General features: G+C 34.8%; 2 long non-coding RNA genes across 5 annotated transcripts in view; one reads left to right on the top strand and one right to left on the bottom strand.

Annotated features, from left to right (window-relative positions):
- LOC149536289 (uncharacterized) overlaps positions 1-15,697 on the bottom strand; it is a 31,791-nt gene extending 16,094 nt beyond the window's left edge. Inside the window, exons 1-2 of the long non-coding RNA XR_016357746.1 lie at positions 15,475-15,697; positions 15,258-15,367 (exon numbers count right to left, since the gene is read on the bottom strand). This is a non-coding gene — a long non-coding RNA (uncharacterized LOC149536289). The remainder of the gene's footprint in view (positions 1-15,257; positions 15,368-15,474) is intronic.
- The window catches only part of LOC149536288 (uncharacterized), a 61,056-nt gene that overhangs the window by 26,488 nt on the left and 14,089 nt on the right, over positions 1-20,479 (top strand). The window lies entirely within an intron of this gene.

Here is a 20,479-nt window from a genome sequence, read left to right as displayed (position 1 = left end):
GATCAACCATTTGAAATTTTTTGGCTCTCTGGCATATGTATGGATTCTTGATGCCAAACACACTAAGTTTGATTCCAAAAGCCAAAACCTTATGTTTACAGGATACAGTCACACGCATAAGGCCTACAGACTGATTGATGTAAATACTGATTGTTTAATCCTCACTCGTGATGTTGTGTTTGATGAGGAACTCGGACCATTTCCACTCTGTGACTCTCCACCGCATTCCGAGATTCAGTCTTCAGCAATCTCTGACTTATGTTCTTCTATTTTACATGAGTCATCTAATGCTACTGATACACCACCTCAGCCACTTCCTGATAATACGGCCCCTACTCCTACTCCTCATCTAGCTATTCCGACAACATTTGATATTGGCTCCTCGACTCTTCGGCCAAAATGGTGAGCTCAAATGATTAGTGATCTTCGTCCTGATGAACTCATTTAAGGGTAGAACCTCTAGAAATAAGAGCATTCAGCACAACACAATTAATATAGCTCTTATGGCCAACATCCATAGTATCCCTAAGCCCCAGACATATGCAGAGGCCAAAGGAATTCCAGAATGGGAACATGCAATGGATGTTGAGCTTTAGAGTCTTCAAAAGAACCACACCTGGGTTCTTTCAAATCTCCCTCTTGGGAAGAAACCCATTAGCTGTAAATGGGTCTATAAGGTCAAGTATCATGCAGATGGTACCTTGGACAAATACAAAGCCAAACTTTTTGCTCGAAGATTCACCCAGCGCGAAGGCATTGACTATGAGGAGACATTTGCTCCAACAGCCAAGATGAGCACTATTTGCATTCTTCTTGCCATTGCAGCTCAGTATGGTTGGAAAGTTCATCAGATGGATGTGAAGAGTGCTTTTCTCAATGGTGAATTACAGGAAGAAGTCTACATGATGCAACCCCCAGGTTTTAAGGTTGCAGTTCAGAATCAAAAGTATGTAGACTCTAGAAGGCCATCTATGGTCTTAAACAGGCTCCTAGGGCTTGGTACATAAAGATTGATCAGTACTTAGTTACTCAGGGATTTCAGCGTAGCTCATCAGATAGTAATCTGTATATTAAACACTCTGGTAATGATATTCTTTTTCTTGTTGTCTATGTGGATGATTTGATCATTACTGGGAGTTCAGAACATTTGATTTCAGATATCAAACAGGATCTATGCAGAACTTTTGATATGACCGATCTTGGATTGCTTCATTATTGTTTAGGTATTGAGGTTTGGCAGACTAACAATAGTATTTTTTTGTCTCAGTCCAAGTATGCCAGAAATTTGCTTGACAGGTTTCGAATGCAGGATTACAAACCTGCCTCCACTCCTATGGAGATTGGTCTGAAATTGTCCGCACAATCTAATTCTCCTCCTGTAGATGAAACACTCTTCAGGCAGCTAGTAAGTAGTCTCATCTACCTTACTACTACTAGACCTGATCTCAGTTTTGTAGTCAGCTACATCTCACGGTTCATGACGAACCCCAAGACTGATCATTGCATTGCAGCGAAACGTGTGTTACGCTATGTACATGGTACTTCAGATTATGGTCTTCTTTACACAAGGAGTACTACTCCTCAGCTCAATGGATTCATTGATTCCAATTGGGCCAGCTCAGTTGATGATAGGAAATCTACTTCTAGTTATGTGTTCAGTATCGGACCTGCAGCAGTTACCTGGACCACTAAGAAGCAACAAGCACATGCACTCTCCTCTACAAAAGAAGAATATAGAGAAGTTGTCAAGGCAGCTTGTGAAGCAGTTTGGCTCTGTCAGATGCTTGCAGATATGCATATTTCTCAAGCAGGTCCAACTTCTTTGTTTTCAGACCATCAGGCAGTACTCAAACTTGCCAAAAACCCAGTGTTTCATGAACGAACCAAGCACATAGAGCTTCATTGCCATTATATCCGACACTTAGTAGAAGATGGATCTATTCAGTTACTCTATGTCCCTACCTCAGAGCAACCAGCAGATAGTTTCACAAAATCCGTTGGTCCTAACAAGTTTGTTAAATTTAGGGGATCTATTGGTGTAGTAAATAGATTGAGCATTATGGGGGGGTATTAGAATAATCTTTAATGCTCACTATTGTAGCTTATTGTAAATATTAGAATGTTTCTAATATTTAGATGTAGTCTCGAATAGTATGTTTCTATTCTATTCTAATCTCCTTTTGTATATATTGATCGTTTTGATCTCTGTTTAATCAATCAAGTACTCAGCCATTTACATTTGTAACATGGGGCATGCAAAAGCAAACAAGAAGAAGGTTGTGCATTACCTTAGTGGGTTAAGACCTAGCATTTAGGAGTTAAGTCTGGTTAGAATGACTAGCATTGAAGAGGCATACCAGTTTGCCTTGCGAGTTAAGGAGAAGCTAAACAAAAATTTTGATGCAAGGCAAAGAGAGCGTAATCAAGGAGGAAGGGGCAATGGTAGGTCATTTGGAGGCAAAAATGAGAACTAGAAGAAAAATGAAGATGTGGGTACTAGTTGAAACCAGAGGAATGAGGATTTCAACCGCTCCCGTGATCAAAACTTTGGGGATCAAAGAAGAAGAGGTAGAGGACATGGACAAGGTTCAAGAAGATGACGCTTTCGTGGTACTTGTTTTTATTGCAATGAGGTCATCATGCCTTTGAATGCCCTCAACACCAAGGAAGGACAGATAGGAGAGTTGATGGTCAAGCAAGGGTTGCTCATGTGGATGATGATGCACAATCATCACATTCAGAGGATGCAAAAAGAGGAGAGGTTCCAGTTAATGAAAGGGTCTTACTGAGCGGTGAGACTAAACCTGGACAAAGGAGTTTGTTTCGTACCAGGTGCAAGTGCGAGGGTAAATGTTGTGGTGTGATTGTTGATGGTGGAAGCACTGACAACTTGGTGTCAGAGGAAATGGTCTCAAAGCTAAAGCTCAAAAGGGAGAAACACTCCCATCCCTATAGGATTGCTTGGGTAAAGGATGATCATAAGGTCTTGGTTAGTGAGCAATGCTTGGTAAAGTTCAAGATTGGAAGTTACCATGACGAGGTTCTCTGTGACATCATTCCAATGGATGTCTGTCATTTATTGTTGGGCAGGTCATGGCAGTTTGATAGACATGCTATAGATGATGGTCACGAAAATACATACTCTCTGACAAAGGATGGAGTTTGCCACAAATTGAAGCCCTTGATAAAGGAGGGTGAAAAGGTATGCAGTAGTGCTAGGGTATGTCTTGCTGATGGAAGAAAATTTCTGAATGGCATGAAACATCAGCATATGTGTTATGCTTTAATTCCTCGAAAAGATAAGGAAGGTAGTAGTGAAATTCCACTTAAAGTTTCAGGTCTATTAAGTGAGTATGGAGATGTCATCTCTAATTATGTTCCAGAAGGGTTCCCGCCAATAAGGCAAATTAGTCATCAAATAGATTTAGTCCCTGAAGCAAGTTTGCCTAACAAGGTTGCTCATAGGATGACTCCTAGTGAGACTGAGGAGCTAAATAGACAAGTTCAGGGGCTATTGAGGAAAGGTTTGATTCGAGAGAGCCTAAATCCATGTGCAGTACCTGCAGTGTTGGCACCAAAGAAGGATGGAGAGTGGAGCATGTGTATAGACTCTTGGCCCATAAATAGAATAAACATCAAGTATCGGTTTCCTTTGCTAAGAATAGATGATCTTATGGACTGTTTGAGTGGAGCTAAGTACTTCACAAAGATAGATCTCAAGAGTGGTTATCACTAGATACGGATATGAGAGGGAGATGAGTGGAAGACTACATTCAAGACCAAGGAGGATCTATATGAGTGGTTAGTCGTGCCTTTTGGACTGACCAATGCACCAAGCACCTTCATGCGGTTTGTGAATGAGGTACTAAAGAAATTTTTGGGAAAATTTGTTATTGTCTATCTGGATGATATTTTGATTTTCAATAAGCCTTTAGATGAACATTTATTGCGTATTCATAGTGTCCTTGAAAGGTTGAGGGGAGAGAAATTGTTGATTACTTTGAAGAAGTGTAGCTTTGTCAAAAGGGAGTTAGTCTATTTGGGGTTTGTTGTACCAGTTGAGGGTCTCAAAATGGACCCATAGAAGGTGAAGGTCATCTTGGAATGGCCTACTCCAAGGTCTGCCACTAAGGTGAGGTCATTCCATGGTCTGGCTAGTTTTTACAGGAAGTTCATTAGGAATTTCAGTAGTATATGTGCACCCCTAACTGAAACAATGAGGGGGGATAGAAAAGAGTTCAAGTGGACTGCAGGAGTTGCAAGGAGTTTTGAACTGTTGAAGAAGAAGGTGACAAAGCAACCTATGTTCGCACTTCTAGATCTTAACAAAGTGTTCCAAGTGGATTGCGATGCTAGTGGCAATGCTATTGGGGTTGTATTGTGCCAAGAAGGTAAACCTATTGCCTATTTCAATGAAAAATTGAATGATGCAAAGAAGTATTTTGTTTATGATCAGGAGTTCTATGCAATGGTTCAGGCCTTAAAAAAATGGAGACATTATTTGTTGCCAAAAGAATTTGTTTTGTATACTGATCACCAGGCATTGCAGTACCTAAATAGCCAAGGTAAATTGAATCAAAGACATTTGAAATGGGTAGAGTTCATGCAAAGCTATACATTTTTATTGAAACATAGAAGCGGAAGGTCTAATAGGGTTGCAGATGCATTAAGCAGGAGACAGTTGTTGCTGACAGTAATGCAGGTTGAAGTGGTTGGGTTTGATGAGCTCAAGAATCTGTACCCTGAGGATCCTAACTTTGCAGAGGCTTGGAAGGCTTGTAAAGAACCTATTACTCTAGATACGACCAGGTGGCTAGATTGCATGATTCAGGATGGTGTGTTGTTCAAGGGAAGTCAATTGTGTATTCCAAGGAGTTCCATGAGGGAAAACTTGATCAAGGAGAAGCACAGTGGAGGGATGGTAGGACACTTTGGTCAAGATAAGACCATTTCCATTATTGGAGAGCATTATTTTTGGCCTCAATTGTCACAAGCATAGCAGAGGGAAGGCATGACACTTTGGTCGAGATAAGACCATTGCCATTATTAGAGAGCATTATTTTTTGCCTCAATTGTCACAGGATGTGAACTTTGTGTAGAATTGTCAAGTATGTCAAATAGCCAAAGGATTTAGTCAAAATACTGGACTCTATCAGCCATTGCCTGTTCCATTGAAGCCTTGGGAGGACATAAGTATGGATTTTGTTCTTGGATTGCCAAGGACACAAAGGGGTAATGACTCAGTATTTGTGATGGTTGATAGGTTCTCTAAGATGGCACATTTCATTCCATGCCACAAGACTCACAACGCAGTGCATATTGCAAATTTGTTTTTTAAAGAGGTGGTGAGGCTACATGGTCTCCCAAAAAGTATTGTTTCTGACAGAGATACTAATTTTGTTGGGTATTTCTAGAGGACTTTGTGAAAGAAGTTGAAGACAGAATTGAAGGTTAATTTTGCACATCATCAGCAGATTGATGGACAAACAAAAGTAGTAAATAGAAGTCTGGGCAATTTGCTAAGGTGTTTAGTAGGAGATAAACCCAACGGATGGGATTTGATTCTACCACAAGCAGAATTTGCTTCCAATAATTCTATAAATAGGAGTACTGGTAGATCACCATTCCAAATTGTGTATGGGAGTAATCCAAGAACTGCACAAGAGCTGAGGAAGATGGAGAAAGGGGAGAGGACAAGTGCTAAGGCAAAAGAATTTGCTAAACATGTCAAGAACCTACATGAGGAGGTGCAAGCACATATTACCAAGATGAACCTACAGTATAAGGTTAGGGCAGATCAAAAGAGGAGACAAGGAGTTCCAAGTTGGAGATCAAGTTATCGTATATTTGAGGAAGGAACGATTTCCAGTGGCTACCTACAATAAGCTGAAGATGAAGAAATTTAGCCCCTGCAAAATTTTGAAGAAACATGATTCAGGGAATGCATATGAGGTGGAGTTGCCAGATGGGATTAACATTTTTCCTATTTTCAATATTGCAGACTTAACAGAATATCATGATGATGGTGCAAATGAGGAGTTGATTTTGGAGCCATATCCAATTTCTACTTCTACGAAGGAAGAGATTGAAGAAATTTTGGATAGTCGTGTGGGCCGAAGTACCAGAAATAGGCAATACGAAGAATACCTAGTGAAGTGGAAAGGACGACTAATAGAAGACTCAACTAAGATATCCGCAACGGAGGTTGCCCATTTGGGTTTTCTTCTACCAACTATAAAGTGACAAGGTCACTTTTCAATCTACCCTAGGTCTCTAATGTAGGAGCATCTAGTGGTGTAAGGGCAATCTTATAGCACCCAAAAAATATTCTTAGTGTTAGTTTCTATTTAATTTGTTTTCAATTATGGATACCCATTTGGGTCAAATAAAGATTCCAACTCTCATAGTTCCACTATTGGTTTTTTGGGTTAGAGTTTTTGAGCACCTTGGGATGCATGCCAATGCAGAAAATAGGTTATTTTGTAATAGAACCATAATTATGATAAGTTAGAGGGTGTAAGTTGGAGGGATGATTATACTTAGTAATTTAAAGCACTCCAAAAAAGAATCAGGTCAAAAGGCTTTACAGTTTGAAAGTTATTGCAGTTTTAAGTTGCCTAGAGACCTCCTAAGAGCACTTCAAAGTCAGATTAGAGGCACTAAACGGTCTCGTACGAGCCCGAAAAAAGGGCGACAAGAAAAGATTGTCCATAGGGTTGTAGAGCACTTGGAGAGCTTTTCGAAAATGTAAAAATTTTATCAATTGGAGTCCCAGATCAAAAGTTATGCCTCCCAGAAGTTAGACTACCATTTCTAGATTCTTCTAATTTTACACCAACTTCTAACGAGTTTTCTAGAACCTTCTATTTTGGTGGTGGATGCCAAATGGCATATTCTAAAATGTATTCCTTACCCTAACCTAATTTGGTTTACTTAAGGACATTTCTGGCATTGTAAAGACAGTTTTTTTGGTGAAATTTGGGAGAAGGTACTATGAGAAGGGTTTTCTTCAAAATCTGATATCACTGTAAGTCCATAGGGCATGTCATGAAGTCTATTTTTTTTGTATTGAATGTAATAGCATATCATTTATGATAATAATATTCCCCTTTCATGTTGCGTTCATTTTTGTCTTGAGTTGTGTCCCCATCAAGAAATATCCCATGATATAGAGGTTTGATCGAGTACCTAATAGTACTTTCTCTCTATTGCACCAACCATGTTTGTCATTCAATTTAGAAAATAGCCATGATGGGTACATAAACATCAAGTTACATTATTGAAGTCATAATCAGGATATCTAATAGTTGTATCTTGATACAAAGCCTCATAAGGTTTTATTGTTTATCTCAACTAATTACCCATAACTTAGCACTAGAAAATAGTATCTACTAAAGATATTAAATTCAAGATCTAGCTACACAACAAGTATCAATTATAGTGGTGGAATTTAACATGTTTCAAGAAAAGCTACATCTCATACAAATTTATAGATTATTCAAAAACCAATATTTTAATTTCAAAGGCTTATTGAGCATAATAATGAAAGTTGATGTCAAGCCTCATTAGGTAACCCATACATAGCATTTGATTGCTTTCTTTTCTAGGCTAGTCTAAGAACAAAAAGGCTCAAAACATGATGTATTTATTATACAAATAGATGTTTGCAAAAGGTTACTAAACAAACTTGCACTATACCTACCACTAACATGAGCTGTCAAAATGATTGACAAACTTCTAGCCCATTCCTAGACCCTATTTCCCTTAGGAACCTAGGACCTTGTAGCACTTCTCAAATACTTTTTTGTCATACCTAAGTATAATATTTGATCGCTTTCTTGTCTAGGCTAGTCTAAGAACAAAAAGGCCCAAAACATGATGTATTTATCATACAAATAGATGTTCACAAAAGCTAACTAAACAAACTTACACCATACCCACCACTAACATGAGCTATCAAAATGACTGACAAACTTCTAGCACATTCCTAGACCCCATTTACCTTCGTAACCTAGGACCTTTTAGAACTTTTCAAATATTTTTTTCGTCATACCTTTCTTCATACACTTGATAATGTAGATCTTAAACCAATTTTGGATATCCAATCAGACTTTATTAAACATATTTGAGAATAAGGTGGCCTTGTTTCGCACACAATGGACCAAAACTTGATACTTAGAATCATATTACGTTTTTCCACGACTATTTTAGAACTGCAAAGATCAAACTGATTAATCAAGTAGTAAGATTGACGGTAAAGTTGTAAAAGAGCATTTGTAAATGTTTAAACAATCACCTTGCATTAATTTAATTGCAAGACACAGGAAAATTTTAAAAATACAATCATAGAGCCATTTAGAACCATTTGCAAACGAAGCATTTAATGAAAAACACAACTGCGCATGTCAACCAAGTATGAAACTTTGCACACTTTACGATAAAACTATAAGCATCATGAATGCAAGATTTATAAAATTTGGCCTCCAGTATCACAAAGTGAGTCCTTGACCTAGTTTGACTCTGAAAATATATATATATATATATATATATATATATATATATATATATATATATATATATATATATATATATATATATATATATATATATATATATATATATATACATTAGACCTAGAAGCCACCAAACTAAGTACCCAAACATAAAATTAACATTTTTCACCTTGTTGAAGCGCTTATACCTTCACATAGGGAAGCAATTGCACTACATTGATTTTCAAAACAGTCTTGCTTTCCTATTTGTGACAACGTTATGTGTCAAAATGAACAAAACTTGATAAAATCATTTTGAACTTTACCTAATTACATTGTTCTTGTCATAGAACTTGTCCACATTCAGAATTCTCACAAATTCATTAGGAAGAGAATCTTCTCCTACGTTTGCCTCATTAAAATCCTCTTGTCGAGTCACTCAGTTACTGCTATGGAAGCTCAACAACATGCTAGAAATGAAAAATTAGCTATATATCAATGGTGTGTGCCTATCTAACTCAATTTTCACAACATTGAGAGACCTCACAAAGACAAGAGTGGCTAGCTTATGCATGCATCAAATAGATAATAATAATGGGATCATATAAGCAACATACACAATAGTGACTAGCATATAGCCAACGGGCATCTATCTCCTATGTATAGTACAACCAAGATAGAAAAAGAATGTTAGTGGATTACACACTACTTCATGCATCTAATTCTTTCCTAAGCTCTTTTGAATGGTTGATTATTAGAAAAAGGATTTGGTATTTTGTATACAAGTCCAAGAATCCATCCTCAACCCAACAATTTCAAGCATACAATCAAACAATTGGGAAGATGATTCATTCATCCTATACTACATTGTGGGTCCATCCTCAATTCCAAGGATTTTCGCAAGTAAGGAATCAACCCTGGCCACTAGATTATTGCCAAGAGGCCTTTGGACACAAATCTGTCCACTTAGTAGTAGTATTTTCTAACATATACACCTAATGACTTGAGTGATATAGTCAGCAATCCTCTTCACAAACCCCAAAACACTTGGCATTGGTCACCCACATACTATAAGCGACTAATACTGGAGCAATTCAGATGCAATTCTTAGCTCTTGTTATTGCAACTCATAAAGAAAGGTAACTAGAATCAAATCCTATATACGCCTACCTATCCTTCACCTCTCTAAATGATGCTAGCGATGTCTATCAAAAACCAATGACAATAGCTCTAGGCATTTACTATTGGCACGGTCCAATGACAACCGACTAACTCTTACTGTGTCAAATCCATGGTAGACATTGACAACTTCACTTCCATGATCCAAGTGAATACAAACTAGTCCCTTGCAACAGCCACACATCAATCATAGGGAAAGACCATTTATTTCCTTAAAGCCCATAAAAATGTTGGTAGTTCTCACTTGCAAGGAGCATACATAACAAGATAAACAATTACTAAAAATATGGTTTTGTATAACAAATTCGAATGATTTGGGAGTCTGGAAAAATTCCTACATATTTTGGATTAACATTGACAATCACATGGAACAAATACGAGTTAGCCTAAACTCGACATGTACCCTTAAGAAAATACCAATTACAACTTAGTAAGCCCATTTACTTTTTCCAACTCGCTAATCAAAAGCGCACTATTTAGTAAATACAAGTAATAAGGTTTTCTTCACACGTTCATAACCTTCTAATACCAATTTCAATCTCATCTAATATGTATAGAAGAGGGATGGCCAAATAAGTATAGAACAAACCCAATCCTTATGGATTTACCCCTAGACCATCCCCACTACAGACTTGAGGTCACAGGGACATCCCTCGAGGACTTCTACATCTTCTTCCAATGGGATCAGTCACATGTTCTTAGTATAGAGGCAAGGTGGGCTAATAGACATTTGATGTTATTTTTACCAATAAATGGACTTCTAGTCCTCCTACAAACCCCAATACAAGAAAACATGTTATAGGGTTCCCCTACCACAAATTAAGTTTTAGGCATTTTAAAACTATAGAATGGACAAATCCTTCATGTATATGCAAAAAAAAATTATGTGAATAAATAGTTATGAGTTGAGTTATTAAAAAGGTAAAAATTAAAAGATAACTTATGTTTTTTAATTGTTTTAAAATAGTCTAAAGTCTCCTTTTGGAGGGAAGATAATAGAACACATTTAATAGCTTATTATTGCAAAAAGTGCCTATAAAAGGGGGCTTTTGAGGGAAAAAAATATCATTTAGGATATTCTATCAAACCTTTGTTTAGTTAGGAAATTGAACCAAAGTTTTCATCTAGCCATCACTTTCATACACGAGAACCAACCTAGTTGATTGAGTGGATTAGCATGGAGTTCTCTGTTGTGTTGAACGTTTATGTCATTTGTTTTTACACTATTGGATTATGGTTTGTCAGGTTTCACAACTAATAAATTTGTAGAAGTTTCGCAAGAAAGTAACAAATTTGTAAAGAAAGATTAAATACTTTGTGTTCCTCATTTTGTATTACCTTCCTATGCTAGAAAGGGGATTCCATAAATGTTGAAGTGTTGAATTGAATAATGTTTATGAGAGTTTGGTGCCATTTCTTCCACTCACAACTTTTGGAATACTTTTGAGAGGTGCGGAAATCTAAAGAAGGAAGTTGCCTTGGCTTAGGAGTATCTCAAACCCTTATTTCCAGTTCTATCCTTTGCTATTGATGTTAAGGGTGTCCATGCTAAAAACAATGCAAGGAGGGAGGTGGGGAAATTGAAAGGTAAGTGCAAATATGAACGTCTAATATCGTGAAGTATCTACAAGGTTACTAGCTACATTAATTCAAAGTTTAAGCATCCTGGTCTCAACGATTCAAATATGAAAATTAGAAAGAGTAAAATCAATCTCTAGATATTGATTATATAAGTGTTAACAGATTCAACTATTATTGTACAAAATTATAGCAAGATTATTGCTCCATTTTCTTGGATTAACATCTTTTATTTCAGCTAAGAAATCATAATATATTAATTTTAACATTGATGTCTGAATGTTTGTTTCAACTACTTATATGACAATTGTTTGACTAAATTTTTATGAGTTGTACCTTGATTACAAAATATTTGTGAGATTGTTTATGATCATTGTTGAAATTTGTGATTGTTCTACACTATAAAACTTTAAAATATTGTTTAGTCCAATGTACTATCGAGTGTTTGATGAAATGTCAATATCTGAAAGTTGAAAAGTATGCAAATTTCTCGACAATTTTGGTGGGTGTTAAAGGAGTGTTGCAGATGTCCTAAGCACTGTCCTATTGGGATATGTATTTTCCAAAGCCAGCTCTCTCTTATATGATAAGCTTAAGCCATGAAGAAGCATGTCCCTTCAAGGGATATGTCTATTTGTCAATTTGATAAGTATTATTATATTAATTGTTCTCATAAACTTATATCTCACATATATATAAATTATATATCAAATATAATCATATATATTCTTAGGTTTATCTGATTGAAATTACCAAACATTAACACTCTCTCTTAGCTATGGAGGATAAATAAATGAACACATATTAACTCAATGTAATATAAGAATATCTTTGATCAGAAAATATTCAAAATTTTAATATCATGAGTATAGAATATCAACATATGATATTCACCAAATACTCTTAGTAATGATATTTAGAGTAATGGCCTCCTGAATGTCATCTCATATGACATTCGTGAAACACTCTTTGAGCTATGGCCTCCTGAATGTCGAGTTGGAAGATATTCACCAAGTACTATGAGTAATGGCCTCCTGAACATCAAATATTCACCATATACTCTTTATAATGGCCTCCTAAACATCAATTTGCATAACATTCACCATGTACTAAAAAATGTTCATAAGGTACGTGCACACGCATTCTCATAATGCTTACCATATAAATGGCCATGGTTTGTTTAAGGAACTTAATCCACCATGCAAGTTTACAATCTATTATGATTTGTTTTAGATAGAAGTGATAATCATTTGGAAGTTGTCACTTTCTCATGATGTACATAGAGGTTAGACCCAAATAGTCATTAAGTATATTCTTGAATCACGGTCCTCTTGAGTGCTACAATTTATTGATCACTGGAGAATCCATCTCAACATGGTAAGTTCCTTCTGATCACTGATCTCATGAACCCCATTCATTTTCTTAATGTTTGCTTGGAACACTCGCCATGTGCACAATTAGTATTTAGGGTTTAACTATCAACTGTGTATGATTAACCTTCTCTACAAATAGTCCATGTTATAAATGTCGATGAGCCTCTCATTCAACCCTGTTATAGATTTTGTTTTATCGCATGTACTAATTTTTGCTCAACAAGTTTGTTCTTCTATTTGATTTGTTTATGGGTGCATTTTCCTCCTTTATGTTTTGATACCATGTTGGAGGAGTGTTATGGATGTACTAAGCACTATCCTATTGGGATATGTGTTTTCCAAAGGTAGCTCTCTCTCTTATATAGTAAGCTTAAGCCATGAAGAGACATGTCCCTTTAAGGACCATGTGTATTTGTTAATTTGATAATTATTATTATATTAATTAGTCTCATAAACTTATATCTCACACATATATAAATTATATACCAAATATAATTATATATATTCGTAGGTTTATCGGAATGAACCTACTAAACATCAACGGTAGGGCCATTAGATAATAAAAAAATGTCATTACATATATCCAAGAAAGATTTCAAAAGGACCAAAACAACTGCTTATAACTATTCATTGTTGATGTACTTCAGATTTATAATACATGAGATACAACATGTGAAAGGAGTTTCTTGAATAGGAGAAAGTTGTTATGAATATCAAGCTCATCTAAAACAGTTTTAAAAAGTCATATTTTCATATTGAATCAAAGAAAAACAATTTTATTTTTTAAACTAATATTTAAATTACATAGCTGCAGCAACCAGCCAAACGAGGAAGAAAGGTCAGAATGTTCATCATGGGAACATTTATTTTGAAGTACGAAAAAGTGAATGTAGACCAAAATGTTCATTAATGTCTATCTTCGTTGATATGAATCTTGCATGTTTGATTTCAGCAAAATGAAACTCTTCGCTTATAGGGCAACTGATTACAGCCCTACCTTTATAGTGAGACCCATCCTCTCTCATTGGCCTATCTGTAGTAGGGGTGTCCCTGGAACTGCATCAACTAACCCCACACACAGATGGCCTGCCCATTTAAAATATCATAATAAAAAGTAACAAAGGGCTCGTTCAAAGTTAATTATTTAAAATTCAATAAAATGCCCTGTTCTATGTTAGCTGAAAGAAGGCTGTACACATATTTGAAATGTCTTTATAAAAAGTAGTGTAAGTTTCACTTAACGTTAATCATCTTAAATCCATGGTAATACCCTGTTCCATAACAGTGATGATGACCTGTCAACGAGCACCTTAAAATCCTCCTTGTTCCATTAAACCCTGACTTTCTCCTCCTCCAAAATTTCTGAAGTTTACACCAGTGCTTATTAGAGAGATTGGAACCTAACGAGAGGCTACTAGATGCCCGCTGATTAAGTATTTAAAATCTTTAAAAATGTACAGCTCCACTTTAGCTAAAGGTTCGCTAGGGTTAATTATCTACGTTGCACAAAAATACCCTGTTCCGTATTACTGGATGGTAATAAAAATCAAACTAATGGTGTCAATGAGCACCTGGGTATCCTTCTTGTCCACTGAAGCCCTAAATTTCTTCTACAAGATTGTTATGGTTTACGCCAGTTTTTAGTGAAAAGGGAAACCTAGATAAATTGAAGCAGACTGCGACACCAGGTAGAGATAAATGGAAAAGACGTATGCCTGAAATTACTTTCGGGAATCGGGAAAGAAATCGTAGATGCATTCAATGTTGATGCGTAAGCAGTCGTTTAGGCAGGCAGGGGGATCTCTCGAGATCTTCACAAAAGGTTATTTCGTCGGGATTGCAAGTTTTATCTTGGACCGGTTTATCCACTATTTGTGAAGCTGGAGAGAAAGTGAATGTTAATCTGCTGATCGTTAGAAGCATGGGATATGTAGCTATTAGGAGGGAATCTTTCATTATTAGTTTACCTCTCTGATTTTTAAGAAAGAAAATTGTTGTCTTTTAGGTGATCTGAGACATGGCTTATGTATTGCAGGGCTGTTGTAGGAAGCGTGAGTAATTACAATGCCCACCATGCAATGTGTCCTGTTTTGATGAAGTTAGGGTTTTAGTTTTGCAGGGTTCCCAATCGGCACCTTCCATGAAGGATGAGGAAACCGGGGATCTTTTCCTGCCAAATGCACAGAATGCACTATGCAGTCGGATTTTAGTTTCTACAAGAGTTATCCAGTTCGAATGGGATTTGTTCCACAATGAGCATCTGCTGGTGGTTCTTTTTGTTTTGGTCGAAATGGCCACTGTTGGATGGATAGGATTCCAGATCGAATTGTAAACAGGATTAAAGAGAGACGCGCGCATTAATAGAAAGTATAAAGAAAATACGGAAATTAATAGCCAGTTTTCATTGAAGAGGGAAATTCAGGATAACAATTACGGATAACGGGAGACTTCTGAAATTATAAACACGAATGGAAAAGACGTCTTAGAAATCCTAATTTTAGAAGCATTATTAGCAATTTTTCACATCAAAATTTGTTCAAACAGAAAAATGAAAATAACATAAACAGAATTCGCTCGTCGCATTTTAGCTATTGGAATAGATATGGAAAAAAAGTTTTAAAACTGATATAATTGCCTGGGAAGAACAAGAGTTGTGCAGCTTTTCCTGGTCCTCAGCTCAGCTCTGCTTCAATTCCACCTCCTCCATTACTCTCTGCTTTTCCCATTCAGAGCAACGATTCAAATCTAAAACACAAGAAAGCGTAAAATCAGTCTCCAGACATTGTTGATTCAACTATATATATTTTATTCCATAGAATTTGAGCAAGATTATTGCTCTGCTTCAGCCCTACCTCTCCCACTCCTCTCCACTTTCCTCATTCCTCCGCTATCTACCTCTCACATTCCTCTCTGCTTTTATCATTCCTCTTTGCGATTCAACTCCAACCGTACGATGAAAGATATTTCTATCTGATTTCTACTCCACCTCTTCCGTTCCTCTCCTCTTTCCATTCATAACCAACGATACGATGAAAGATATTCTCACGTGCGAGGTAGCCGTTGGGTTGAGCCCAGCCGAGCATGTTTTTTCAAATATTCGAATGCCTTTCTGTTAGCTTTGTTTTCCGCATTTCGATTCCGTTTTGAACTTAGAATATTCGCGCCATATATCCTCGTATTTGCTCTCCACAAAAATTTGGTTTAATTTGTATCAGGTGAGATTTTTGACATTTTATTGTTTTAATTGGAAAATCGAGATTAAATGATTTATAGTTAAAAGCTCTCATAGACTCTTAATATAGACATGTTTTTTTTAAATAGAATATAAATAAGATTTATATAAATTACTAATTATATTGAACGATTTTATTTAAAAATAAATTATCAAAAAGTATAAGAGGAATATTTTATTTGTAGTTTTCTTATGAAAATTTGTTTTTGTCATATCATTAATATTTGGAAAAGCTATATTAAAGTTTTCTTGATTTATTTTAGTATGAAAAACATTTGTGTATGTGAGATTATGAGGCTAACAAAATGGGTAATGTTGTATTTAGATTTGTTCTAGAATTTGTTATAAAATTCACCTTGGAATCATAATTGCATCAAATTAAAGTTAGGGTTACATATTAACAAATAAAATATCTCTTTAAACTATATGATCTTGGATTTGAATCGTATAATTATCTATAATATATGTCCTAATACCCAACACTTAGATCTAGGCACGCATACTAAATCACCTAAAACTGGTTCTCCAAACTAGGTGCTCCTAATCTTAATTATCGATCAGAAATCATGAAAGTCCTAGCCAAAAAGGAAATCAAGTTCTATCATTTATCTAATCAGAGTATCAAATTGCATATAATTCTTAACTTGTAATAATCTCAAAAAAAATCATTTAATTCTTAAATATCGACATTAATTGACAGTTAAATCATCTTAAATTGATTAATATGATTAAATGTCCTAGTATATTAATTAAATTGAACCCATTTTCTAAGTAAACATGAAAAAAAGAATTAAATTGATTAAACTAAATTGAATCTCTAAAAAATATCAATTATTGAATTAAATTTTCATAAATTGAGGAAATATAATTATTTGAGATAAATATTCAATTATCCTCTCAAAAGTTCTACAAAATTTTAAGTTTGAGGATAAATATGAGTTTAAATAAATAAATCAATCAATCAAAAAAGGAGATAGATCAATTAATTCAAAATCAGAAAAGTAGCTAACTCAAATTAGGGTTAACCATGGAAAAGGTGACAACGTTGTTAATTAAGCTTCTCATATTTGATTGCTCAGTTAACTCCCTTGATTATTATGTCAAGTTCCTTGATTGTTCTGATCAATTGAGCTCTGACTCGCCTTCAAATAAGTTCTTATTCAACTTAGAATATTCGGGCCAAGCTTACGGTATATCCTTGTACTTTGCTCTCCAAAAAAATCTGAACATGTTTTAGTTTCTATCAAATGAGATTTTTGAAATTTTATTGTTTTAATTACAAAATCAAGATTAAATGATTTATAGATGAAAGCATTCATTGACTCTAATATAGATATGGTTTTTTTAAATAGAATGTAAATAGGATTTCTATAAATTACTAATTATATTGGAAGATTTTTTTTTTTCAATAGAAATTATCAAAAATTATAAGAGCAGCATTTTATTTGTAGTTTTCTTATGAATATTTATTTGTGTAATATCATTAATATTTGGGAAAACTACATTAAAATTTTCTTGGTTAGTTTTAGTATGAGAAATATTTGTATATGTGAGATTATGAGGGTAACAAAATGGGTAATGTTGTATGTCGGTTTTTCCTAGAACTTATTCTCGAACTCACCTTAGAATCATAATTGTAATAAATTAGAGTTAGGGTTACATATTGACAAGTAAAATATATCTTTAAACAATATGATCTTGGATTTGAATCTTATAATTATAACCCAAGAAACATATACATATATTTATATATCCATTTACACTTCCAATTATTAATATTCGACAAGAACATATCACATTCATATAATATCTATAATATTATACAAACATGTTAGGGTTTCTAGGAAGAAACATATGAGATCCTCCTAGAGCAATATCCATATTAAGCTCAAGAGAAAAGTGGAAGCAGTACCTCTTGGCTTTTATAGGCAATCAACATGGACATTGACTAAGGTGCCCTACTTCGCGGGGTAGGTCTACCTGCTTTCCTTATCTATGTCTCATCCCCCGAGAGACAAGAGTCATCATTATAGACCTAGAGAGGAGATGGTAAAAGGGGTTTTTTGGTTATTATATCCAAGTCAAAGAGAAAATTTATATTACAAACCTCTTGGCCTTAGGGACCAATAGTATGGTCATCCCTATGGTGACCTCCTAATAAATATTTCATAACTCTCATCATACACCATTAATCCAACATACAAGTCATCAATTTCAAATAGTTTCACCATTAGGCATGTGTGTGTGGATATATGTATGCATGTGTGTGTTTATATACATACATGCATGCATGCATGCATAAACACATACATGCATACATACTAGTATAGATATCTTAAAGAAATTCCGATAGATATCCACTACAAAATAATTATAATTTAATTTACCACATCTAAAATTATTTATATTTCTTTTATCTTCATTTATTTAGGTTTTAACTAATTTAAGCTTTTTATTTTAATTTCTTAAAAAATGGATGATTTATATCTACAAATATTATAATTTAAATGAATATTTTATGTCCTATTTATTAAATTATTTATAAAAGTATATTTATAATAAGATTTAAACTTTTGACATGTAGATGGTTGTCAAATTTAACTTAGAAGAATAAAAGTTAACATTAACACGATCACACCATCTCACTCTCCCATTCTGCCATTGTAGAATGCCTATCAGCATTAATTACATATACATATACATACCTACATGTATATATGTGTATGTGTATGTGTATGTGTATGTGTATGTTGTTGGAAACTACAATGGGAACAATTATTGTATTGTCATTGATGTCAAATCTACTGATGAGACATGTTGCTATCTGATCTAAATGTCATATCTATTTGATTGATGAAGAGGATTTGAGAAGTTGTTCATAATAAAAGCACATAGAGGAAAGGTTGAGTTATGAAAAGGAAGCTATAATGGACATTTGATTAGTTAGACTTTGACAAGACAAAGTGATTGTTTAAATCATGTTGACAAACAATGATGTTCAAGTCTTGACAGTGCAAGCTGAGATAGATCACTTAAGTAAGACTTGACTGAGAAACAAAGAAAAAGATCAAGGAATTTTGAAGACCATGTCGACGGATGCTAGTGTCAACCAAGCCATAGTAAGTGTCAAGAAAATCCAGTGTTGACCAAGCATCAATATTGACCAAGCCATAGTATTGATGTCGAGCTAGAAGTTCTACAGCGAGCGAGTAAATCAATGATAATCGTGTGTCAAAAATTAGTAATGGTCGAATAACAATATTTTGAATGATATGAGAAATTGTGATTTCCAACCGACTCAATTGATTTCTTGGGATATGAAAAATGTGTTGAAGATAACATTGGCGAGTTAGATCATTTAATTCAAAAAAAGGATTAGGTAAGATACGTAATGAACTAATTTGTTGTCAAGGTTCTGGAAAGATGAATAGATAAAATGAACCTGATGTATTGAATCAAGAACCCTAAGATCTACATTGATCGTGAAAAATGGAAAAGGACTAGAATTACCTATTTAAGGAGGTATAGAGACAAACTTTAAAGTATGCACAAGGGGATAGAAGTGTGTGAAGTGTGAAACAAAAAGAGAAGAACATAACAAAGGAGTTATGTGTGTTTCCAGTGAGATGGAACAAAGTTGTTGAGGTTGATAAGTGAATCTAAGCAGAAGGCTTAAGTTTGTTATGGAGAGAAGGGTAAATGCTTGAAGGGGTTGCCAAGCAAATCAAGGACAAAGGTGACAAGGAAGGCTTATTAGAGAATCAACACATGACCTGAACAAAGATCTAAAATTGCAAAGTGAGTTGTAATCATACAGATAAAACCCTATTGTTTTCTTTCTAATCATTGTGGATAACTATATTGAAATCCTTCTAATCAAAGGTTGACCTAACAACCATTCAAGATTTAGCAGTCTCTGTGATTTCTTTAACAACATTACATTTTGATGGTGATCTAAAGTCCTCTGACAATGCCACTCCTAATAGGGTGATGAAATCCTCTAACTAGGTCACATTTAACAGTGTGTACTATAACCTTTAACAAGGTTGGCTCCTAACAGGGCTTACTTCAAAAGAGTGAAAAAAGTGGTGACATGTTGCTAGTGGTTTTTCCCAAATTGGGTTTCCACATTAAATCCTAGTGTCAAACTTGTGTTGAATGTTTCATGGTGTTTTACATTTCAAATGTTTACATTCAACAAGTTTGTTATTGTAGGACTATGAACTACTATAACATATGTGTATATATTTGAGTGTGGTTGTATATATGTAAGTATGTGTGTGTACATATATTTATGCATTCATATACATGTATATATATGTATAAATATATACATGTATGTATAAATTCTTGAGATGAATACAATGTGGAAGAAGGGTAAAGGAAAGACTTATTTTAAGTATTGTTAGTGTAAATAATTAATTATTATTACACTTTACTTAAGTTTACTTAGGTTAAATGCACCATTTTATTATTGATCATGTAGACACCTAGAAGTATGCATAGTTAGATGAGTTGTCTTGTTGACAAAATAGGAGTTTGCATATTCATCTGAGTTGTCATGTAGACAACACAGTTGTTCAGACTCCAATTGAGCACATTGTGTCTACAAAATCTCTTTATGA

This window comes from Cupressus sempervirens, chromosome 10 (genome assembly GCF_028749045.1).
Source record: "Cupressus sempervirens isolate cs-2001-9-10 chromosome 10, ASM2874904v1, whole genome shotgun sequence".
In the NCBI taxonomy this organism is placed as follows: domain Eukaryota; kingdom Viridiplantae; phylum Streptophyta; class Pinopsida; order Cupressales; family Cupressaceae; genus Cupressus; species Cupressus sempervirens.
The sequence above is the reverse complement of the archived record's forward strand: the minus strand, read 5'-3'. Positions and strand labels throughout refer to the sequence as shown.